This window comes from Mesoplodon bidens, assembly GCF_964165515.1.
Source record: "Mesoplodon bidens genome assembly, chromosome: 3".
NCBI classification, from domain to species: Eukaryota; Metazoa; Chordata; class Mammalia; order Artiodactyla; family Ziphiidae; genus Mesoplodon; species Mesoplodon bidens.
The window spans coordinates 58,371,086-58,397,347 of record NC_138178.1 but is presented as its reverse complement, the minus strand read 5'-3'; the positions used below and the strand labels follow the sequence as shown (position 1 = coordinate 58,397,347).

The window sequence follows — 26,262 nt, the reverse complement described above, 5'->3', positions numbered from 1 at the left end:
ACTGTGTGTGTTATACCCTTTGCAGTTGCCCCATAGCCCTTGAATATTCTGTTCTGTTGTTTGTTTGTTTTTTTTCAGTCTTTTTCTTTTTAGGATTCTATTGAGATATCCTCAAACTCAGAGAGTCTTTCCTCAACTGTGTCCAGTCTACTAATGAGCCCATCAGAGACATTCTTCATTTCTGTAAGAGTGTTTTCTATCTCTTGCATTTCTTTTTGGTTCTTTCTTAGGATTTCCATCTCTCTGCTTACATTGCCCATCTGTTCTTGCATGTTGATTACTTTACTCGTTAGAGCCCCTAGCATATTAATCATGTTATTTTAACTTCCCAGTCTGATAATGCCAACATTCCTGCCATGTCTTGTTCTGATGCTTGCTCCATCTCTTCAAATTTTTGCCTTTCAGTGTGGCTTGTAATTTTTTTTGATAGCTGGACATGGTGTATCAGGTAGAAGGAATGGCTGTAATGGGCCTTTAGTAATGTTGGGGGAGGGGGCAGTGTGGTGAGGAGGGGAAGCTTTCCGTTGACCTGTGTCCTGTGATTAGGTCTTAGTCTCTTAGTAAGCCTCTGCCTCTGGACTGTGAGCTTCACAAGTGTTTCTCATCCCCACTCCCACTCCCACCCCCTTAGGTAGAACAGGCTGGCTAGAGTGGGCTGGAGTTGGGTTTTCCCTTACCCCAGGTCAGTTATACTCTACTTAACTAGTTTCTTCTGAGGGCAGGTGTTAAGAAGAACAGAGTGCTCTGGCATATTTCAGAATGGTTCCTTTCCCCCTCCCCCTCCTGGAAGCCTGAGGGGATCTTTCTCTGCTGTTTACTGTGGAACCTGATGAAGCTCCTGGAGGTAAATCTCATAATATTGTGGCAGTCCCCCTGTGACGGGGTCCTCAATTCCTCAGTTACAGTTCAGGTTTTCCTACCCAGCACTGGCTCCTGTAGCCGTTTTGCCTGGTGAATCTCTGCTCCATTAAGCTGTTATTCTCTGTACCTGCCTGTTGGTCTCTCTAATCTTGGGGGCAGTGGTTTACCCTGTGTCCTATCTCTCTTAGGGATCCTAAAAGAGTTGTTGTTTTCTCAATCTGTTCAGGCAGGGTGTCTCCTTGTGGCTGCTGCCTTGCCTGGGTGAGGCAACATGGGTTTTATTCTTTTCCTGCAGACAGAAGAATGGGCTTTGTGGACCGCATTGTTTTGTCTTAACACAGTGGGTGGTGGGAAATTCTTGGTTAGGAGGGGTTGGAATGGACAGGTCTTGGAGGCAACAGCCATCTTTCCTTTTGGCTACCCCCAAGTCCAAGTCCAGCCTTCAGTCTTAGCTGCTTGGTCTCAAAGTTTAAGGCAAGTCCCCACTCAGCTTGTTGCCTTCAAGACACAGCTAGTGTCCCCAATTCTAGCCATCACTTTGCTGGCAGAAGTATTGTGCCAGAATACCCAACTTTGTGACTGAATAGTTCATTCTCATACCTTCAGGGTCTTCCATGGGCCAGGCCCTATGCTAAAGATTTGAGTATGTCCACACATTAACTCCCTAGACTGTGAATACCACCCTGCAAAATAGCTATTACTATGCCATTTTACAGATGAGGGAGCTTGAGCTCAGAGAAGCTAAGTAACTTGCCTGTGGGCACATGCATCTTCTGATTGTGAGGCCATGGATATAGCCACATCAGACAGACCTGGGATCAAACCCCAGCCTCGCCACTGACAGGCTGTGCAAACTTGGCACACCTGTCATCTTCCTGAGGTTCCATTTCTTCATCTGTGGGGATGAATTGTTATGGAAATCAAACAGGAAAGTACAAGTAAGATACCCAAACATGGTAGGCACTTCATAACTATTCTGTTCATTTTCCCTTCCTCCCTATTCTTTCCAGCAGGAGTAAGGTGGGCAATCAGATGTGAGCTCTCAAATGGAGCAAGGTCCACCATTCCAGCTCCTTTGGAGTACTTCCAGCTCTGGGCACTCACTGCTACACGGTGACACTCCTTTCCTGATTGGACAATAAAGCCCTTTCTCACACATGTATTCCATTAGATAGAAAGGTAAGTATCAGTATTCCCAGATGGTAAATGTGCTGAGATACTGAAACACTTTTACGAGGGAGGAAACTTCTTCCCAGGAAATTCATAGTTCTTCAAGTGTCCAGCGGGATTTGAATGCCCAGAGACAGGAGATGGACTAGGCCAGCATGAGGTCAGCGTCTTCACCGTGTTCTGCTCGCATACCCATAAAAGAATTGTACACTTTTTAAAAGTTGATCTCAAAACCTTTTGTTATTTCTTGCACATTACAGAAATTGACATTTTAAAAGAAAACTTTCACATCATTCTTTTAAATACACTCAATGGAAAGTAAACACTATGCACTTTGATTCCCATTGTTGTTCCATTTAAAACATATTATGAATTAACTCATCTTTAACAGTCAAAAATTTGACATAATTCTTTTTTCTCCTTGAACTCAGAATTTTACATAAAAATATACATTTATATTTCAAAGTTTTGAAAACTGATGACCTTATCACCCTTATCTGCAACTAAAACATGGGAAAATTGATTTAAATTTAGCTAAAACATCATAATTATAAATTTTTATGTTTCTTAAACATAAAATTTCAAGTTACATTATATATCATATTTAAATTATATTAAAGTATGTATGTATTTCTTAATGAAATGACTGGGGCTTTTGCTTTTCAATTAGTTCTATAGCTGTGATAAATATGACTGGTTATTAGAATGAAACAAGGGTCAGCATAAATTCTATTCCTCTTTCCATTTCTATATATGTAAATAATTAGAAAATATGTTTATATATATCAGTGGGTGGAAATGGGAGAAATTTTGTTATGTAATGTCATCCAACTTTTAAAATATTCTTAAGTTATATGCCCCAAATCCTATCATCATCTAATGCTATGCTGTGTCCCTAACACATAAATGTCTAACTAATGAAAAACACAAAGCCTTGCCTTCAATTTATGGTGTCTTGATTAATATTAATAACTAATATTTCAGAGTACCCTTTGGTGCTCCAGAGGCAAAGAAGCATAGTAAGAAGGGAAATGGGTAAGGTGCATTCCTTCTGTAAAGTAAGAGAGGCAGGATTATAAAGGGAGACAAAAGGAAAAGCTTCATGATACAGGGGTTGTAGACACACTACCAGACAGACATAGGGGCTTGTTTTCCTATGAGAGCAAGCTGGGCTAAGGACATGGACTTGTACTACGTAAAGCAGAAGTAGACAGAAACGGTCTTACAATATGTAAAGCAAAAGTGGAAAGAATTACGAGGATAAATAGACAAATCTATAATTTCAATGGAATATTTTAATATACTCATCTCAGTAATTAATAGGACAAGCAGACCAAAAAATCAATGAGGGGTACAGATTTGAAGAGCACATGTAATGCACTCCATGTAACGCACATGGTGTGTCTGCCACAACCATCTGTGAAATATACATCCTTCACATCACACCTGGAATATTTACAAAAATTGCCTGTACAGTAAGGCCATAAGTCAAATCTCAACAATTTCAAAGCATTAGCTATAATGCAATTAAGATAGGAATCAATAATAAAAACATAATGGAAAATCCATCCTCCCCAGTGACACGTTGAGAAAAGAAGCACAGCTGGTGACCTCAGAGATGTGGAAGCTATAACTTCTTCCCATGGGATATATTAGGATGCTTCTGAGTACCTGTCCACTCAGAGTCCCAGAATTCTTGAGTAATCCTCAATCCAAATCAGTAAGAAAAGAAAAACCCAGTAGAGAAATGGGCAAAGCCTTGAGGAAGGAGTTCTCAAAAGAAGAAATCCAAAAGTCCAGTAAACATAGGTTCGACATCAGGAAAATGCAAAGTAACACCACGATAAGATATCACAGGACACTAGTCAGACTGGCAAAAATTGTAATGACTGTCAAACCAATTAGAGTAATCTCACAGACTGCTGGTGGGAAGGAGAATTGGAGCAACCACTTCAAACACCAGTTTAGCACGATCCAGTAAACTTGAAGATGGCCACAAACAATGATTCAGCTGTCCCCCTCCCCGAACAACTTGTGCTCATGCACACCAGGAGACACATATAAGCATTTTTCACAAATGGCCCGTACCAGAAACAATCCAAATGTCCATCACCAGTAGAACGGGCAAATAAATTCTAGTGGAACATATAATAAAATGCAATGCCACATTCAAATCTATGAATGCCTCTTACAAACATATAGTTAAAATGAATCCAGCTTACTTTTCTGTAAACTCTATTGAACCTAACATGTATACAGAAAGGTATACAAGTTATTGTTGTACAGCTCAATGGATTTTCACAAAGTAAACATACTCTTGTTACCAGCACTCAAAAAGAAATATATTACCCCATTAGATGATGAGTTTCTTTAGAGCAGTGATAACCATGTCTTTCTTTTCTTGTTTTGTATCCTTTACACAATGCTTGGACAGAGGGTAAGCTCTATAGAGTTTGTTGAATGATACAGAGCTCTTTTGATTGGTGCCACCAAGCCAAAAAGATGACCTTGGGTACAGGGGATTTTAATATGTCCACATCTTATTTTCCTATCTGTTTAATAATAGCCCCTTGTATTTTCATTACCTTTTGACTTACTAATACCTTGCACACGCTCTATCTCATTTCACCCTCATAACAATCCTAAAAATAGACTAAGCAGGTATTAATTATCCCTCTGTCACAGTTGTGGAAATTGAGTCTCAAAAAAGCTGAAAATGTTGGCCAGTCAGGTGGATACCAGATGGGCCTACGTGAGGATGCCCAGGTCTCCTTTGCCTTGAGGCATCATTCTTTCTCCTACATGACACTGATCTGGTCAGCTGGACTCATTAGCCTCCAAAGGGCATCTTCCAGCTCCAAGAACCCATGATGCTTTGGGGTCACAGACTCCAAAAAGGAGTTGAATATGACCTATCTGGGACCAGAGGGAGGCAAATGCAGCACGGAGTGTACCAAGCAGTCCTTGATTAAACTATGCACTCATGGTTTGGGAAAAGCTCCTGGCACCCTCCTTTTTAGTGTCATTTTATAGCTAAAAAATTTAGCTATATTTTTCCTTTTTTTAAATTGAAATATAGTTGATGTACAATATTATGTTAGTTTCAGGTGTATTACACAGTGATATTGACATTTGCATATATTATGAAATGATTACCACAAGTCTTGTAACCATCTATCCCCATACAAAGTTATTACAATATTATTGACCATATTGCTTACACTGTATATTACACACCCATGACATTTATTTTATAACTGGAGGTTTCTACCTCTTAATCCCCTTCACCTATTTTGCTCCCCCCACTTCGTCCCCTCTGGCAATCACCCATTTGTCCTCTATATCTATGAGGCTGTTTTTGTTTTGTTTTGTTGATTGGTTTGTTTTGTTTTTTAGATTCCACATATAAGTGAGATCATATGGCATTTGTCTTTATCTGACTTATTTCACTTAGCATAATATGCTCTAGGTCCATACATGTTGTCACAAATGGCAAGATTTCATTCTTTTTTATGGCTGAGTAGTATTCCACTGTGTGTGTGTGTATGTGTGTGTGTGTGTATATATATGTATATGTATATATACCACATCTTCTTTATCCATCATCTATTGATGTACACTTAGGTTGCTTCCATATCTTGGTTATTGTGAATAATGCTGCAGTGAACATAGGGGTGCATATATCTTTTCAAATTAGTGTTTTGGGTTTTTTTGAAAAATACCCAGAAGTATATAGATTTGCTAGATTGTACGGTAGTTCTGTTTCTAATTTTTTGAGGAAACTCCATACTGTTTTCCATAGTGGCTGCACCAATTTACATTCCTACCAACAGTGCGTGAAGGTTCCCTTTTCTCCACATCCTCTCCTTCACTTGTTATTTTTTGTCTTTCTGATGAAAGCCTTTCTGAGAAGTGTGAAGTGGTATTTCATTGCAGTGAACAATTTTTTGAGTAAAAATTCATGAATAGGATGCAATTTATTGTATGTAAATTATAAATCAATAAAGTTAATTTTCTAAAAAAATGATGCATACTACTGGTGGTCCCTTGGGTGGTTAACCTTTCTCACTGGTCTAACAGTCACCACACGATGGCAGACTTGAACTCCAGGGCAAGATCTATGCTATAACTTTAAATTACTTCTATGGGACACAAGAAATTACTTGAACAAATATAAATTTACCACATGCATGGGAAGGATCAATCAGTATGTCAAAGATGCCAATTTTCCTTAAGTTAACATGGGTTTTTTCATCTGTATATGTGTGTCTAGACATGCTGGTTCTAATTTTTTTTAACAACAAGACAATAAATAAACAATAATATTTAGAAGAATTCTAATAAAAATAATGAAGGGCCAACATTCCCTTCATAACATAAAACATAAAACTATAAAACTATAGTAATTTTAAAGGTGGTACTGAAATCAATGGAAAATGATAGAAGATTCAGAAATAGATCTAAATACAAACAAAAAATGTGGTAATAAAGGTGATAGTTCTAATCAGTGGGGAAAAGATGAATTATTTAATAAATTGTATTGCAATATCTGGGTAACCATCTGGGAAGTCAAGTGAACACCCATGTCTTACAACTTACATAAGGACAAATGACAAATGGATCAAAATGTATGTATAAAAAATGGAAGAAACCATCAAAGTACTAGAATAAATAAAGGTGAAAAAATGTCAATATAAGAAGAGCGGAATCCTTTTCTAAGACAAAAATCCAGAAGCCATGCAAAAAGGGGCAGGAGGGGAATGTATACATACATATACATACATATATACATATATGATAAATCTGGCTACCCACACAGTCAACATACCATGAGAAAAATCAAAATGCGAGTACCAGAAATACTCAAACTATATCCCAAAGGGACATACAAATCACTGGTAGACAAATAACTCAATAGAAAAATGGATAAAAGATTTGAACAACCAGTTCACAGATAAATAAAAATGTACTCATGCATTCATCTTAGACATATAAAAATATGCTCAACTTCACTATTATTAAGGAAAAATAAATTCGAAACCCACCAAGATATCATTTTTAATCTAGTAGACTGGCAAAAATCAAAAAGATTGATAACACATTAGGATGGTAAAGATTCAGATAAACAAGTTCTCTCTCATAGTCCTTGTGGGACTGAAAATTAGTACAGCACTTATGGTGGATAATTTGGCAGTATCTATCAAAATCATGAGTATACATACCTTTTGCCTTGGGATTTTTCCTCTTCTCAGAATTAATCCTTACAGATATTTTCACACATGGGAATTGTACTGTACCAGGTCATTCTATGTAACACTGTAATATCAAAAGATTGGAAACCATCTAAATATCCATCAATAGGTGACTGTTCAAATAAGGTACCATACATACATACAGAGGAAAGTCATGTGATTGTTAAAAATAATAACAAAATTCTTAATGAGCTAATATGAAAATACCTCTGAGATAAATTAAATGAAAAAAGTATAAGACCACGGACATGGTATTCTACCATGAGTGTGCCAGGGATAGAAAAGAATAGATGCTTGTTGAGATACACATACACATATGTATATAAAACCTCAGATAGTCACAAGGATCTGACAACAGTTACCTCGGGAGAGAAGGACGGACTGGGGGATAGAAGAGAGTTTTCACTGTATATGACCATTTATTGCTCTCGAATTCTGGACTATGTCATCGTATTACCTATTCATAAACATTTAAATATATAAAAATAAACAGAAATCAAAGAGAACACAGGAGGTCAGTGTACAGAACTGAACCTAACAAATCCAACCAGCAGCCCCTACACTAGGCCAAGGCCACCTCAGGGGGTGATGACAGTTAGGTTTGGTGGCAAGCCAGAGAGGGTCCCCTGCCAGGCTCGAGTTGGCAGGGAGCTGCCCTAGTGAGTGACTGAATGTTTCTGATCTGCCACCAGACCCCCAGGCTGGAGAAGTCACCATCACTGTCTCTGCTGCCCACAGAACAGGCAGCTGTGGGCCTGGTCATCCCTCCTACACAGCACCTGCCAGGTGCAGGAGTGACAGGCTCTCAGGTTGGGCTCCTGACACCTGAAGTGAGCCCCTCCCCTCCAGCGGCTCTGGGCTTCTGTAGAATAACCTCCTCTGAGGAGGACTGCGTGAAAGGACTGCGCTCTTGGGCCTTACCAGCCTCTGCGGACCCAACTCTCTACCTCCTTCCCTGCTGAGGCCGCCCCACGAGCAACACCCTCTTCTTTTGTGTGGTGAGAACTTTTAAGATCTAGTCTTTTAGGCCCCTTCCAACTGCACCCCTGCAGTGGTCTCCAAGGGTCTGACACTTGGCCCACACAATCATTCAGCAGACTACACATCACCCAGTCTCAAGGGCTCTCTCTTTCAGGATAGATGCAGAGCTGCCTTAGTTTACCCCACACAGGACACATAGTGAAATCTGACCGCCTCCCGGGATAGCCCTGGCCTAAACCACCCATCCAGGAGAGCTGCTGAAGAGCGTGTTCCCCAACACCACAAGCTCTGCCACCTCTACTAGAAGGCAGTGGAATCCATCTGTAGATGCCGCAGACAGATCCGTGCCCTCAGGTTTCACCTACCTCACTGGGGCCTAAATTCTTTTACTGTTGAATTTCAGATACACAGAATTAGATTAGTGATAATATTTAGTTCATATCGCACCGATACCATGACATCCACATGCTCTCCAGGGGAACCCCAGGAGGTGAGGGATGAGAGGTGGCTCCATGACCTGGAGCAGCTGACAACGGTGCCCTTGAGAGTTTCCTCTCTTCCAGTCAGTGGCAATGCACTGACATTTACCGGCATTGGGTTACATGGATTTACAGACTATATTATCTCCTTTTAACTTAAGTAACCCTCCCAAAATATTGTAAAATTGGGCCTCAAAGGGGCCTTGGATCAAAGATAACACAAACAAAGCAAGAACAATTGAACAACAAAAAAGAGGCAAACCTGATATATCTCCTGCCAGTTTACAAGGTTGAAAACAGCAACCATCCAATAATCAAGTCTGACAAACAGTCAGCCAAAAAGCCTTGAATTTATCAAGAAAAACTATTAGGGATACATTGCTTACACACACTATTGTTAACTATCAACATCACCTCAAGTATACACTAAGTCTTAAAATATTAGCTATGACACTATAAGGCAAGACATTTCAATAGCTCTGTGTATATGTGTGTGTGTGTGTGTGTTAGCTTAGAATAAAAAGGCATCAGAGAAATTCCTCTTTTTGCAAGAAAAAGTTCAGAATAATATTTTATGTCAATAGCAAAATATAAATTATTCAATCTTGATCATGTTTGACTTAAGAGTGTATGAGATATTGTATACAGGTTGTTTCTCCAAGTTGCTGAACATTTCCTGACTTTATTTCTAAGAAGACTTCCTATTTAAAAAAAAACAAACAAACTTTAGAAATAGTGAATAATAATTAATGCTAGGGTGTTCTGAGTACCTTGCATCTGATTCATCAATAAGAGACAAAAGAAAGGCTGTATTCAACTCTCAGAATTTGGCGAGGATATTATATGTCCAACAATCTACTTAGAACATCTATTTAGCACATAATTTATAATTAAGTGTATAGTTGTTTATCACTGTTCAATGCCAGGCCATGAGCAGAAAATGATAATGGTGAGGATTATATTGCTGTTTTGAAGAGAAGTCAGAAATTATTTTTAAATTCCCCCTTCACAAAGTTGAAACAGAAATTCATTCTGTTGCATTTTTTACTCTCCAAACCCACAAAGCAAATTTATCTGATAGGTGAATTACATACTTAGGAACAGCTTAAATCTCAGGGTCATTAAATATCTTAACACCTTTCATATTTGGCCTCAAAAAAGTATTTTGTTGTTCATTGAGCCGATCAGCTCACAGTTTAATATGACCAAATATCACCTACTCCTCCTATTCAGCCCACCAGGGCAGGAATGATTACTTTCTTCTTGCATGCTTGTGACACTTCATACATAAATGTAGTATGGCACTGCCCACAAAGAGCCATCATCATGACTCTTATTGCTCTGCAACTAACTAGATGAAATTCTTCTAAGTGTGAAGCCACTTTTCATTTCTTTCCTGCATCTCCCAGAGTGACTGACACAGAGTAGGCATCAGTAAGTGTCTATAAAATTAATGTATTTTACTGAACTATCTGTACCATTTCTGAGCTTCTTTAGATTTCAGTGGATATATATTCTGTATCTACCAAGTAACCTGCAAGACTGTGAGTTTCAAGAGGGGCTCAGAGTAAGAGCAGATTCTTTAGTGGGTACAGGCCTATGACCCAACAGGTTCAATGGTACTCAAAGTTTTTTGGAATAGGAAATCTCAGTAAGAGAATCACAGCATAGTCCCACAGAGTTTTGAAGCAAAGCTGTGCCTTTCGCAGCTGATAACTATTCTTCCTTTGAGAAGAAGACCCTGGCATGCCTCAAGGACTTCACAGAGTCTAAACACTTGACTGTGTGTTTGGTTCCCCACAGAGCCAAGTCTGAGATGGAGACTGGTGTACAGGAGGCATACTGGGGACTGCACTTGGGTGCAACAACTGTAAGAGAGTGAAATAGTCAGGACTGGGCAAGGGGAGGAGTTGAACTGTAATGCAGTTGCAACAGAGGCCTCAGTTGATCACACAGGGAGTTCTGGAGTTGGGATGTTTCTATAAAGTTGTCTTGCCTTGAAGAGGAAAGGGAGCCAGGTATTGCCACATCACTCAGGTACTGGATGTGGTCTTTGCCCCAGGGAGGGGAGCATAAATTTGAGCAAGGCTTCTTCCATGGGGTCTGGGAAATTTCCAGAAGGGGATCAACTGTGATCATGTACTCATAATAGTGTCATTACAGCAGGGTAATGAGTGTCTCAGTCCTGGATTGGGGCCTATGGGCAGGGTGCCATAGGATCCACTATATCATTGCCTCTGAGTGACTATGTTGCTTGAGCTTCCTGTCATGAATTGAGTGCTCTCTGATCCACTAAGCCATAAGAGTTGGTGTGTACAGAAACAATTGCTTTTCAAATGGAAGTGGTATCTATGAGATCAGGTTCAAGTAGATCTGTATGGCATAAGCAAGTTACATCTACCACCTTCTGCTGTAGTGCTGGTGCTCCTTCACTTCACACCTATGCCCTTATGAGGACCTCCTTTTGCATAGTTGATAGGGAAGGAAAGAACTTGAGCCTGGTTTACAGGTGCTCTAGCCAGAAGTGGATGCTGCCATATTACAGTCTAATTAGGCATGACCCTCAAGGATAGTGGTGAAGGGAATTCCAGTCTGTAGGCAGAGCTTGGAGCAATTCTTATGACTGTTCACTACGGGAGAAGAATAACCTGAGAAATGGATCTACACTGAGTGGCTAACACCCAGTTAGGGACTTGGAAAGAATAAGAGTGTAAGATTGGTGACACGAAAGTTTCTGTAAGAGGAATAAGGATGGACATCGGAAATAAGAGAGTGGGGATATTTGTATCCCATGTGAAAGTTCACTAGAGGGCATCCATTGCAGAGGAGTCACTTAATACTAAGGTGGTCACATACACCAAATGGAATTATGAATCTAGATTGGATCAGCTAACAGCAGAAACCAAGGCTAAACACCATTTCACAGGAGGACCCATTAATAGTCAACTACCCATTAGCAACTGTGCTATATTGGACTCATCAGTTTGTCCGAAATGGGATAAATTACCATTTGAGAGTATTGGTTTCTCTTCCCTGCCTGCCATGCTTTTGCAAGCATACCATCTGTGGAATTAGAGAAAATCTTATTTACCATTATTAAATCCCATATGAGAGAAACTGGTTCAAGATGGTGGAGTAAAAGGACGTGCACTCCCTCCCTCTTGTGAGAGTACCAGAATCACAAGTAACTGCTGAAAAATCATTGACAGGAAGACACTGGAACTCACCAAAAAAAGATACCCCACATCCAAAGACAAAGGAGAAGCCACAATGAGACAGTAGAAGGGGCGCAATCACAATAAAATCAAATCCCATAACCACTGGGTGGGTGACTCACAAACTGGAGAACACTTATACCACAGAAGTCCACCCACTGGAGTGAAGATTCTGAGCCCCACGTCAGGCTTCCAAACTGGGGGTCTGGCAACGGGAGGAGGAATTCCTAGAGAATCGAATTTGAAGGCTGGATATGAAGGATTGTGATTGCAGGACTTCGACAGGACTGGGAGAAACAGAGACTCCACTCTTGGAGGGCACACACAAAGTAGTGTGTGCATCAGGACCCAGGGGAAGGAGGAGTGACCCCAGAGGAGACTGAACCAGACCTACTGCTAGTGTTGGAGGGTTTCCTGCAGAGGCAGGGGGTGGCTCTGTCTCACTGTGAGGACAAGGACACTAGCAGCAGAAGTTCTGGGAAGTACTCCTTGTCGTGAGCCCTCCCAGAGTCTGCCATTAGCCCCACCAAAGAGCCCGGTAGTCTTCAGTATTGGGTTGCCTCAGGCCAAACAACCAACAGGGATGGAACTCAGCCCCACCCATCAGCAGACAAGCAGATTAAAGTTTGACTGAGCTCTGCCCACCAGAGCAACACCCAGCTCTACCCATCACCAGTCCCTCCCACCAGGAAACTTGCACAAGCCTCTTAGATAGCCTCATCGACCAGAGGGCAGACAGCAGAAGCAAGAACTACAATCCTGCAGCCTGTGGATAAAAACGACATTCACGGAAAGATAAACAAGATGAAAAGGCAGAGGGCTATATACCATATGAAGGAACAAAATAAAACCCCAGAAAAACAACTAAATGAAGTGGAGATAAGCTTCGAGAAAAAGAATTCAGAATAATGATAGTGAAAATGATATAGGACCTCGGAAAAGAATGGAGGCAAAGATCGAGAAGACGCAAGAAATATTTAACAAAGACTTAGAAGAATTAAAGAACAAACACCAAGAAGAATTAAAGAACAAACAAACAGAGATGAACAATACAATAACTGGGGGCTTCCCTGGTGGCGCAGTGGTTGAGAGTCTGCCTGCCGATGCAGGGGACACGGGTTCATGCCCCGGTCTGGGAGGATCCCACATGCCGTGGAGCAGCTGGGCCCGTGAGCCATGGCTGCTGAGGCTTTGCGTCCGGAGCCTGTGCTCCGCAACGAGAGAGGCCACAACAGTGAGAGGCCCATGTATGGAAAAAAAAAAATACAATAACTGAAATGAAAAATACAGTAGAAGGAAACAACAGCAGAATAACTGAGGCAGAAGAACGGATAAGTGACCTGGAAGACAGAATGGCAGAATTCACTGCCACGGAACAGAATAAAGAAAAAAGAATGAAAAGAAATGAAGCCACCCTAAGAGATCTCTGGGACAACATTAAATGCAACAACATTTGCATTATAGGGGTCCCAGAAGGAGAAGAGAGAGAGAAAAGACCTGAGAAAATATTTGAAGAGATTATATTTGAAAAATTCCCTAACATGAGAAAAGAAATAGCCACTCAAGTCCAGGAAGTGCAGAGAGTCCCAGGAAGGATAAACCCAAGGAGAAACACACTGAGACACATAGTAATCAAACTGATAAAAATTAAAGACAAAGAAAATTATTGAAAGCCACAAGGGAAAAATGACAAATAACATACAAGGGAACTCCCATAAGGTTAACAGCTGATTTCTCAGCAGAAACTCTACAAGCCAGAAGGGAGTGGCATGACACATTTAAAGTGATGAAAGGGAAGAACGTACAACCAAGATTACTCTACCCAGCAAGGATCTCATTCAGATTCGATGGAGAAATCAAAAGCTGTACAGACAAGCAAAAGCTAAGAGAATTCAGCACCACCAAACCAGCTCTACAACAAATGCTAAAGGAACTTCTCTAAGTGAGCACCACAAGAGAAGAAAAGGATCTACAAAAACAAACCCAAAACAATTAAGAAAATGGTAATAGGAACATACATATTGATAATTACCTTAAACGTGAATGGATTAAATGCTCCAACCAAAAGACACACGCTCGCTGAATGGATACAAAAACAAGACCCATATATATGGTGTCTACAAAAGACCCACTTCAGACCTAGTACAGACTGAAAGTGAGGGGATGGAAAAAGATAGTCCATGCAAGGGGAAAACGAAAGAAACCTGGAATAACAATACTCATATCAGATAAAATAGACTTTAAGATAAAGAATGTTACAAGAGACAAGGAAGGACACTACATAATGATCAAGGGATCAATCCAAGAAGAAGATATAACAATTATAAAAATATATGCACCCAACATAGGAGCACCTCAATACATAAGGCAACTGCTAACAGCTATAAAAGAGGAAATTGACAGTAACACAATAATAGTGGGGGACTTTTAACACCTCACTTACACCAATGGACAGATCATCCAAACAGAAAATTAATAAGGAAACACAAGCTTTAAGTGACACAGTGGACCAGACATATTTAATTACTATTCATAGGACATTCCATCCAAAAACAGCAGATTACACTTTTTTCTCAAGTGCACATGGGACATTCTCCAGGATAGATCACATCTTGGGTCACAAATCAAGGCTCAGTAAATTTAAGAAAATTGAAATCATATCAAGCATCTTTTCTGACCACAACACTATGAGATTATAAATCAATTACAGGGGAAAAAATGTAAAACACACAAACAAATGGAGGCTAAACAATATGTTACTAAATAACCAACAGATCACTGAAGAAATCAGAAAATACCTAGAGACAAATGACAACAAAAACACGACAGTCCAAAACCTATGGGATGCGCAAAAGCAGTTCTAAGAGGGAAGTTTACAGCAATACAATCCTACCTCAAGAAACAAGAAAAACCTCAAAAAAACACTCAAACCTTACACCTAAAGGAATTAGAGAAAGAAGAACAAACAAAACCCAAAATTAGTAGAAGGAAAGAAATCATAAAGATCAGAGCAGAAACAAATGAAACAGAAACAGAGAAAACAATAGCAAAGATCAATAAAACTAAAAGCTGGTTCTTTGAGAAGATAAACAAAATTGATAAACCTTTAGCCAGACTCATCAGGAAAAAGAGGGAGAGGCCTCAATGAGATTACAAATGAAAAAGGATAAGTTAAAACAGACTTTGCGGAAATACAAAGCATCCTAAGAGACTACTACAAGCAACTCTATGTCAATAAAATGGACAACCTGGAAGAAATGGACAAATTCTTAGAAAGGTATAACCTTCCAAGACTGAACCAGGAAGAAGTAGAAAATATGAACAGACCAATCACAAGAAATGAAATTGAAACTGTGATTAAAAATCTTCCAACAAACAAAAGTCCAGGACCAGATGGCTTCACAGGTGAATTCTATCAAACATTTAGGGAAGAGCTAACACCCATCTTTTACAAACTCTTCCAAAAAATTGCAGAGGAAGGAACACTCCCAAACTCATTCTATGAGGCCACCATCACCCTGATACAAAAACCAGTCAAAGACATTACAAAAAAAGAAAATTACAGACCAGTATCACTGGTAAATATAGATACAAAAGTCCTCAACAAAATACTAGCAAACAGAATCCAACAGCACATTAAAAGGATCATACACCATGATCAAGTGGGATTTATCCCAGGGATGCAAGTATTCTTCAATATACACAAATCAATCAATGTGATATACCATATTAACAAATTGAAGAATAAAAACCATATGGTTATCTCAATAGATGCAGAAAAACCTTTTGACAAAATTCAACACCCATTTTTAATAAAAGCTCTCAGAAAGTGGGCATAGAGGGAACCTACCTCAACATAATAAAGGTCATATATGACAAACCCACAGCAAACATCATTCTCAATGGTGAAAAACTGAAAGTATTTCCTCTAAGACCAGGAACAAGACATGGATGTCCACTCTCGCCACTATTATTCAACATTGTTTTGGAGAAGTCCTAGCCACGTCAATCAGAGAAGAAAAAGCAATAAAAGGAATACAAATTGGAAAAGAAGAAGTAAAATTGTCACTGTTTGCAGATGACATGATACTATACATAGAGAATCCTAAAGATGGCACCAGTAAACAACGAGCTAATCAATGAATTTGGTAAAGCTGCAGGATACAAAATTAATGCACATAAATCTCTTGCATTCTTATACACTAATGATGAAAAATCTGAAACAGAAATTAAGGAAACACTCCCATTTACCATTGTAATAAAAAGAATAACATACCTAGGGAGAAAAAAGACCTGTATGCAGAAAACTATAAGACACTGATGAAAGAAATTAAAGATGATAAAAACAGATGGAGAGATATACCATGTTCTTGGTTTGGAAGAATCAATATTGTGAACATGACTACACTACTCAAATCAATCTACAGATTCAGTGCAATCCCTATCAAATTACCAATGGCAATTTTACAGAACTAGAACAAAAAGTCTTAAAATTTATATGGAGACAAAAGACCCCGAATAGCCAAAGCAGTCTTGAGGGAAAAACACGGAGCTGGAGGAATCAGACTCCCTGACTTCAGACTATACTACAAAGCTACAGTCATCAAGACAATATGGTACTGGCACAAAAACAGAAATATAGATCAATGGAACAGGATAGAAAGCCCAGAGATAAACCCATGCACATATGGTCAACTAATCTATGACAAAGGAGGCAAGGATATACAATGGAGAAAAGACAGTCTCTTCAATAAGTGGTGCTGGGAAAATGGGACAGCTACATGTAAAAGAATGAAATTAGAACACTCCCTAACACCATACACAAAAATAAACTCAAAATGGATTAGAGACCTAAATGTAAGACCGCACATTATAAAACTCTTACAGGAAAACATAGGAAGAACACTCTTTGACATAAATCACAGCAAGATCTTTTTTGATCCACCTCCTAGAGTAATGGAAATAAAAACAAATATAAACAAATGGGGGCTTCCCTGGTGTCACAGTGGTTGAGAGTCCGCCTGCCGATGCAGGGGATATGGGTTCATGCCCCGGTCCAGGAAGATCCCACATGCTGCGGAGTGGCTGGGCCCGTGAGCCGTGGCCGCTGAGCCTGCACGTCTGGAGCCTGTGCTCCACAACGGAAGAGGCCACAACAGTGAGAGGCCTGCGTACCGCAAAAAAAAAAAAAAAAAAAAAAAAGGGCAGAAGACCTAAATAGACATTTCTCCAAAGAAGTCATACAGATGGCCAAGAAGCACATGAAAACCTGCTCAACATTACTAATTTTTAGAGAAATGTAAATCAAAACTACAATGAGGTATCACCTCACGCCAGTTAGAATGGACATCATCAGAAAATCTACAAACAACAAATGTTGGAGATGATGTGGAGAATAGGGATCCCTTTTGCACTGTTGGTGGGAATGTAAATTGATAGAGCCACTATGGAGAACAGTATGGAAGTTCCTTAAAAAACTAAAAATAGAATTACCATATGACCCAGCAATCCCACTACTGGGCATATCCAGAAAACCATAATTCAAAAAGACACATGCACCCCAATGTTCATTGAAGCACTATTTACAATAGCCAGGTCATGGACGTAACCTAAATGCCCATCAACAGACGAATGGATAAAGAAGATGTGGGAGATATATACAATGGAATATTACTCAGCCATGAAAAGGAACGAAATTGGGTCATTTGTAAAGTGGTGGATGGATCTAAAGACTGTCATACAGAGTGAAGTAAGTCAGAAAGAGAAAAATAAATATCGTAGATTAACGCATATATGACGAACCAAAAAAATGGTTCAGATGAACCAGTTTGCAGGGCAGAAATAGAGACACAGATGTAGAGAACCAATGTATGGACACCAAGAAGGGAAAGTGGGGGTGGGCGGTGGGATGAATTGGAAGATTGGGATTGACATATATACATTGATATGTATAAAATGGATAACTAATAAGAACCTGCTGTATAAAAAAATTAATTAAATAAAATAAATTTTAAATCCCATATGACATTTATTTTTTACCAAAATACTCACTTCATAGCAATAGAAATGCATCAATAGACCCCTGCCAATGAAATTCACTGGTTTTTATTGGTTTTTTTTTTTTTTTTTTTTTTTTTTGTGGTACGTGGGCCTCTCACTGTTGTGGCCTCTCCCGTTGCAGAGCACAGGTTCCGGACGCGCAGGCTCACCGGCCATGGCTCACAGGCCCAGCTGCTCCGTGGCATGTGGGATCTTCCCGGACCGGGGCACAAACTCGTGTCCCCTGCATCGGCAGGTGGACTCTCAACCACTGCGACACCAGGGACGCCCGAAATTCACTGGTTTTATCACCATACCCCATCACCCAGAAGCAGGTGTCCTAATAAAACAGAGAATTACCTGCTAAAGACTTTTTGTGGTGTCTACTGGGAGATAACACCTGCAAGGCTGAAGTGCTGCCCTGAAGGGTCTGGGAACTAAGCTGTAAAACTGGAAATGGTTACTCTCACTGTTACACCTGATAAATCACTGGAAGAGCTCTTGTTTCCCATCCACAAACCTTGGGCTCTGCTACTTTTGTGATCTAGGTCCTCAGGAAAAGTATTATTTCTTCAGGAGATAAAATAATTAAATGTGAAGTTGAGTATGCCACCTGACCATTTAGGATTCCTCAGGTCACTGAATTGTCAGGCTGAGAAAGGAGAATTTACTGTCTGGGGTTATTGGTATCAATTATCAAGGGAAAATTAGGTTGCTGCTACACATCTGGTGCAGGAATGACCATATCTGGGACCTGGGAGAGTCAATGGGGTGCCATTTAGAATCTGGAAATAGTTAAAGAATAGTAATTTCATGTCCAATATTAAAGTTCAATTAAAGACTAAAGTAACCCAATAAAGTCATGGAAAAACAAGGATTCAGACCACTTGGGTATGAAGGTATTTTCTTCAAGTAAATAACCCCAAAGAGCCTCAAATAGCCAAGGTACTGACTGAGGGACAAGGCCCCTTCATGGATTTGCAATGGGAGGCTCTGGAGGAAGATTATAATGTGGGAGGAAGAAAATCCAGCCCTCCTCACATCAAGTGGCATCTTCAGAAGTAGCTGAATTTCCTCCATTGTTGTAGTTCCCACTGGAAAGGTTTGGCATGATCATCGCTTCTACCAGGTGACCCTGGCCCTGGGCTCTGGTTACACTTCCTTTTCCCTCTCTCCTTATACCTAACACTTTAGTGCCTTCTTGCTGTTGCTAATCTTTGGGTTATCTCATTTCCCCTATTTTATCCCTCAGCTTTCCTATCACCTTTGTGACCAATTCCCTGCATTAAATTCCTTCTGTTCTAAGGTTTCATGTGGTTTCTATTTCTTTGTTTTTAGTTGAACTATAGTGGATTGTCTATTTCTTAATTAGCCCCTGACAATAAACTGTTCATGAAGAGGGAACTGGTTAAAGGATGATAATGACAATCACAATAGTTTATATATATTAAGAATTTACTAAGATCCAGGCCCTGTGCTAGAGATTTTATATGCATTAACTAATTTAATCCTCTTAATAACTCTAAAAGTTATCCCCATTTTTTTCAAGAGGCAGCACAATTTGCTTGAAGTTACACACTCAGTGGCCCAAGTGAGACTTGAACACAAGTCTGTGTGACACTAAATTCATATTCATCATAGTCATTCATCACCATAATGTATATTGTACAAACATCAAAACAATATTTTCAAAAAATAAATATACAGAAAAATGCCCCTAATATAATATTAAGTTTTTAAAAGTAAGATAGAAAACTCCATGTATGGGATCCTAAGAGTTTTTTTTTAATCTGATATGTATTTATCTTATACATGGATATGTCAAAACCAGCCATTTCTACACGGAATTACAGGCCATTTTTATTTTCCTTCATATGTGCCTATCTACTTTTCTGAATTTTTCCCTTTTAAAAAATGGAGGCGTATGATCCTGTATTAGTCAGGATTAGGTATGACACCTCCAAGACTTCATCAAAGACCCAGACCCATGCCCTCTTGTGGCTCCATCCACCTCGGTGTGCCACCTAAGGCCTTCCCATTCTCATACCAGCAGCAGGAAAGAGAAAGGGAGCGCCCTGCCCTTTGAAGGAGCCTTCACGGAAATGGCATACACTTCTTGTTTCCATAGCATTGACCAGAAGTTAGTCACAGGGTCACCTCGGGCTACAAGGGAGGCAGTAAATATAGCTATTCAGCTGAGTGACAATGTGGGTTCAGTTAGTTAAGAATGGATGTGCAGGGACTTCCCTGGAGGTCCAGTGGTTAAGACTTCACCTTCCAATGCAGGGGCTGTGGGTTCGATCCCTGGTCAGGGAGCTAAGATCCCACATGATTTACGGCCAAAAAACCAAAACATAAAACAGAAGCAACATTGTAACAAATTCAATAAAGACTTTTAAAATGGTCCACATCAAAAAAAAATCTTAAAAAAAAGGATGTGCAGGCAATTGGCATTCTCCTTTACAGACCCTTATAATCAGTATAAAATAAAAAAATAAATTATGTTGCTTTAATTGCTCAACTCTACTGCACAGTTTCTAACTAACTGGGTTCCATTTATATCCAAACAGAGATGTTTAACCTTTCAGCCTTTACAGAGGGTGTAGTACATGGGGGAGTGATTTTTTAAAATAAACTTTTAATTTTGGAAAAATTTTAGACTTACAGAAAATTGCAAATGTAGTACAGAGAGCTCCTCATTTACCCAGTTTTAGTTTCTCCAAATACTGTCATCTTAAATTACCACGGTGCATTTGTCAGAACTAAAAAGGCAACGTTGGTACATTATCATCATCTAAACTCCAGATTTTATCAGATTTCACCAGTTTGTCCTTTTTCTGTTCCAGGATCCAATGCAAGATCCCACATTACATTTAGTTATCATTTCTCCCTAGTCTCCTCTAGTCAGTGAGTTTCTCAAGCCTTTCCTTTTTAAATTTTTGTTTCTAATGACCTCAACAGTTTTGAGAAATACAAGTCAGGTATTTGTAGAATGTCCCTCAGTCTGGGTTTGTCACATGTTTTCTCAAGGTTGAACTGGGATTACAGGTTTGGAGGAAGCACAGCACAGAGGTGAAGTGCCCTTCCCATTACATGCTATCAGGGGTACCTGGTACCACTGATACCCCTGGTATCTACACATCACTGATGATGTTGACCTTCATCACTTGATAAATGTGGTGTTTGCAAGATTTCTATACTATAAAGTTATTATTTTTGCCTTTCCTATATGCTACCCTTTGGAAGTGAGTAACAGTCCAGGCCATACATGAAGTAGGAGGTGGGGTTATCTACATATATTATTTGGGATTCCTCTGTAAAGAAGGGTTGCCTCTTCTCACTGGGGGAGTAAAATGCATTGCTTTTGCTTCAAGACATTAACAAGTGATAAGAATATCTTACAGGCATTGTGGTCAGTTCTGGGATACCCTGATATATCCCTAGTTTCAAAGAACATACGATCTTGTCAAGGACAAAAAAATATAATGAAAGAGTCATAGTCCAAAGTGAGACGTGCTCTAAAAGGTGTATGTACCATGGAGCCCAGATTGCTCAGGTGAGAGAGGGTTTATTCTCTGGGAGAGAGATGGTCAGAAAAAGCCTTCTGGATGAAAGGACATATGAGGTTAAATACATTTATCTAGTTAAGTAAATTGGAGATCCCATTAACCATTATCCAAAAAAGGGGACAAAAAGCTGGTCTGCAGGTCATGAAACTGCAAGTGTTTGGTTTGCTGAATTTGAGGTGGGAATGTCAAGTAGACATTTGGAAATTCTGACCTGGGTCCTGGGAAGAGGAAGGAGTTTCAGAGACAGATTTGGAAATTTCCCCTGGGATGGGCAGAGGCTCAGTGGGGCCTTGAGAGGGGTTAAGTCTTTATAAGAGAGCATGAAGAGTAAAAAGGGGTGGCAAAAGGAGAAAAGGCAAGGACACAAGGGTCCCTCCTACTTATAAGGTTTCTCAATACACATACTCTACTAAGAGACTCGGACAGGCAGAGGCTTGCACCTTCATTATGCTGTGAAGCAAGATCACATTTACTGGCAGAAATGAAGTATGTGTGGATGGAAATCAGGCTGCACCCAATCTCAAAGCAAATACTCTACACAAGGATTTTTCAATGACCTAATGGTTGTGTAATGGATGATACTGAGCATGACTTCTATCTCCCTGGACCCTTGTGGCAAGATCTCCATGCAAGATTAAAACCAAGGAAAGATGTCTCTTTCTTGACTTTAAAATGTTCAGGTACGTGTTTGTGCTGATTATGTTATATCTGCTCAACATAGACAATAAATGAAATTAAGAAACAAGTAGTAAAATTTATTCATAATCCCTCCCCACGAAATGATCAACTACAACTAGAAGTTTTATATATGAACACACACACATATACATACAACAAATAGATATCATAATATAATACATTTATACTGTGGAAAAAATTTTTATATGATAGATAATTGTATGTAAAAACTAATGTATATAACCTCTTGGAGATTTTTTAATACCTGTCTTTGCATATCTTATTTTTTAACCAAAAAATGGAATCATAGTTTGTACATTGTTTTATAACTCTCCTTTAAAAATATTATCATTAATCATTATTATTACCATCGTGAACATTATTATTTATTGCAACATGTACTTTTAGGGAGGTATCATTACCCTTATTTTACAGATAAAGAAATCATGGATGACAGACATTAAGTAAATTGTGATCCACAGCCATTTTAACCCAGTCTTGCAGAGTCCAAACCCATGGAGTTTATGTCAATACATGCTCATTTAGAATATTAGTTTAAAATTAACTGTTCAATTTATTAAAATTACAAATACACCATATAGCACAGGGAACTCTATTCAATACTCTGTAATGACCTATATGGGAATAGAATCTAAAAAAAGAGTGGATATATGCATATGTATAACTGATTCACTTTGCTGTACAGCAGAAACTAACATATTGTAAATCAACTATACGCCAACAAAAATTAATTTAATAAATAAATAAAATTACAAATACAATTACTCAATTTACAATATTAATCACTTTCTTATTTTCCTTATAATTGTAGAAAATTTTAATAATCATTAATAAGGAGCTTGTATTAATTTGGTCCTATTTACAAATTTAATTAAATGCTTTAATTATTTCAAATTGAATTTTGAATCTAATATAGTCAATTTCCTGTTTAAGTATTTCAGTATCTGATTTACAGGGAGGCCTCTCTAAAGTATTTAAGAATATTTGTAAATCCAATAAGTTAAATATAAATATGAATCTAAAATGCCTTTAATTGTTCCCATACTGTTTACAAAATAATTGAGATTTAAACATTAAGCAACAAATTTAAACAAATTATTTAATTACACATTATAAGTTAGAATTGCAATCCTAGCATGCCAAATTCTATGAAACATTACAAACACCTAAACTACCAAACAGAAACAAATTCATAAATATGTAAATATTATTACTGCTTGTTTGATTTACGTCTTCATCTTTATAATGAATTCTAAATAACCTTGAATCAAAACACACTTATCCGGTTCTAGGTTATGGAATGGAGGAGTAGCCTGTATTAGATTAACTCTCTTGCCAATAACAATTGTAAATCCCGGACAAAATATAAAAAACAACTGTGTGAACGCACTGGAGAGCAACCCAAAGTAGAGAGAAATGGGAAGGATATTATCCTTGAAGAAGAGAAGCTCACTGGGTGAGACCGACATTTAATCAGCTTTTCCCCTTGGGGCATTTCATAGTTTACTGAAGTGCCTAGGCAAATAGAGCTCAAGCAGAGAGTAGCAGTTTTACTAGTATGAGACAGAATTCAGAGTTTTGGAAATGATCCAGAAGCACTGGAAATCAGGGAGCAGGAAGGGGCAGGGGAGAGAACCCAGAAAGGAATCAGTCACAAAAGAAGGAGATCCAAAATTTTAATATAAATATCCCTTTAATTCTTGACTGATTCCTAAATTGTGTATGCACAGGACAAGACTTCAAGAAACTCAGCAAAAAAGAGGTTAAGGAACTGAGCTGAGATTTTAGCAGTTGCCTAGGACTCAGGAGTTTAAGTTTGGCATTTAAGTCCAACCAAAATAGAGGAGCTTGGCAAACAGCTAGAGCTTTCCACTGACATTCCTGAAGAGCTACACCTTAGGAGCAAAGATCACATCTGAGGACCAAGGGAAAAACTGAATATGCCTTCTCTAGTGAAGGCTAAAACTAAGCCCCCAAGGATCAAGATAATCTGCAAGTAATTTAACTGTTGCCACAACAAAATGCAATATTCTTTAAAGGAAGATAACTTAACCCAGATTTTCTATAACATATTGTATACAATGACCCATAAGTGACTCATATGTTCGATTTGGAATTAGCTGAAACAAGTATAATAAATATGATATAGAAACAATAGGAAAATGTAGCCACCGTGGATGAACAAACAGGAAATCTCAATGGAGAAATGAGAAAAGTTTTTAAAGAACCAGATAGAAATTCCAGAATTCTAGAAATTCTAGATGCATAACCTAAATCTAATCATGAGAAATTATCAGACAAACTCAAATTGACTGATATCCTACAAAATACTTGCCCTGTAATATTTTAAAATATCAAAGCCATGGAAGTCAAGGAAACACAAAAAACTGTTTTATAATGCTCAGCATACAGATTCTGTATATTAGATTAATACTCATTATAGTCATTCAACACCATAATGCATATTATAAGCCATCAAAACTATTTTGAAGAATATATAGAGAAAAGTGTTTACGATATAATACTAGCTTCTTAAATGTAAGATTAAAAACTCAATGTATAGGATCCTAAGAGTTTTATTTTTTAATCTAATAGCTATCTATCTAGTTATCTCATAAATATACTAAATATGATGATAAAGAACACCTTTCTTTACACAAGATTGCCAGCTAACAAATGTAAAAGTAATGATAAAAATTATCATTTTACAACAACTGAAAAAAATTAATTCAGGCAAGCTTGTCAATGGAAGCCAAAGCATTTGAATGAAAGGTTGGTTGGGAACCAGCTATTCACATAGTTCATGAGTCTCACACCACAGGTGTGATATTAACAAGAGGGAAAAATTTACATTGGAGGAATCAGGTTGTCAACACCTTAACACAATGATCAGTCTTATCATCCTTCATGGTAAGACAGCAAGACATATATGCTGCCTGGTGTGATGTAATATGAACAACACAGTAGTACCAGAATGTTCTTTCCAAAAAGATGTAACCTCAGTTTAACTAATTATTTATATCTAATTTTCATTTAATGAGAAATCTGGGGATGGAGGAACAGGTTAAATTGACACCATGAGGAGTCAACCAAACAAATCCAGAAGGTAGAAGATACTGCTGGACAAATGCCCAAGTCCCTTGAAAAAACATCCCATGATGAAAAAAATGCAGTCTCCTAACTGTTCTCGATTTTAGAAGACTTTAAGACATGTAACTATGTTACATTGGCCCTTGATTGGATTTTGGTTTGAATAAGTTAAAATTTAAATATAGTTTTGGGATAATTGGGAAATTTTAAATATAGGCTGAATATTAGATGATATTAAGGAATTGTTCTTAATTTGGTTAGAGGTGACAATGGGTTGTGATTAAGTAGGAAATGTCCTTACTCTTTGGAAATGCTTTAGTGATGTATTATTTTTTCTCAATTATTTGATCCTTCTTTTCTGGATAAGAATTATATATCCTCCCCTCCCTTCATTTCTTGCCCTGTGATTTACAGGCCTTCCTCTAGAAGGAGTATATTTTCCCTCTCCATTGACATCATGCTGACCTTTGGTCAGTGAAATATAAGCAGAAGTGACACTTTGCCAGTCTGACAGAAGCTTGAAGTGGCACTGCAAATTTCTGCCTGCTCTCTTCTTCTTTTCCTTTTTCCATGGGAATGGCATGACCCAGCTAGGGGCTGCTCCTTCATCCTGGATCCCAGGATGAAGAGAGAGGTGAAATAGACTCAGCCTATCCATACGCTGGAGTATAGCCACTGGTGATTAACAACTTACATGTAATGCAAAGGAAAATAAACCTTTGTCGTATGTTGCTGAGGTTTGGGGTTGCTTTTTACAGCAGCATCACTTAGTGGAGCTGAGCTTCCACTCTGATACAGAGGCATATTGGGGTATTTTTAATTGTTTAGCAAAAATTCAAAGAAATAAAAAGAACCAAATGAGGGCTTCCCTGGTGGTGCAGTGGTTGAGAGTCCGCCTGCCGATGCA

General features: G+C 38.7%; 1 long non-coding RNA gene across 1 annotated transcript in view; it reads right to left on the bottom strand.

Annotated features, from left to right (window-relative positions):
* Window positions 1–26,262, bottom strand: part of LOC308614812 — a 100,264-nt gene that overhangs the window by 15,815 nt on the left and 58,187 nt on the right. Inside the window, exon 2 of the long non-coding RNA XR_014015436.1 lies at window positions 7,254–7,347. This is a non-coding gene — a long non-coding RNA (uncharacterized lncRNA). The remainder of the gene's footprint in view (window positions 1–7,253; window positions 7,348–26,262) is intronic.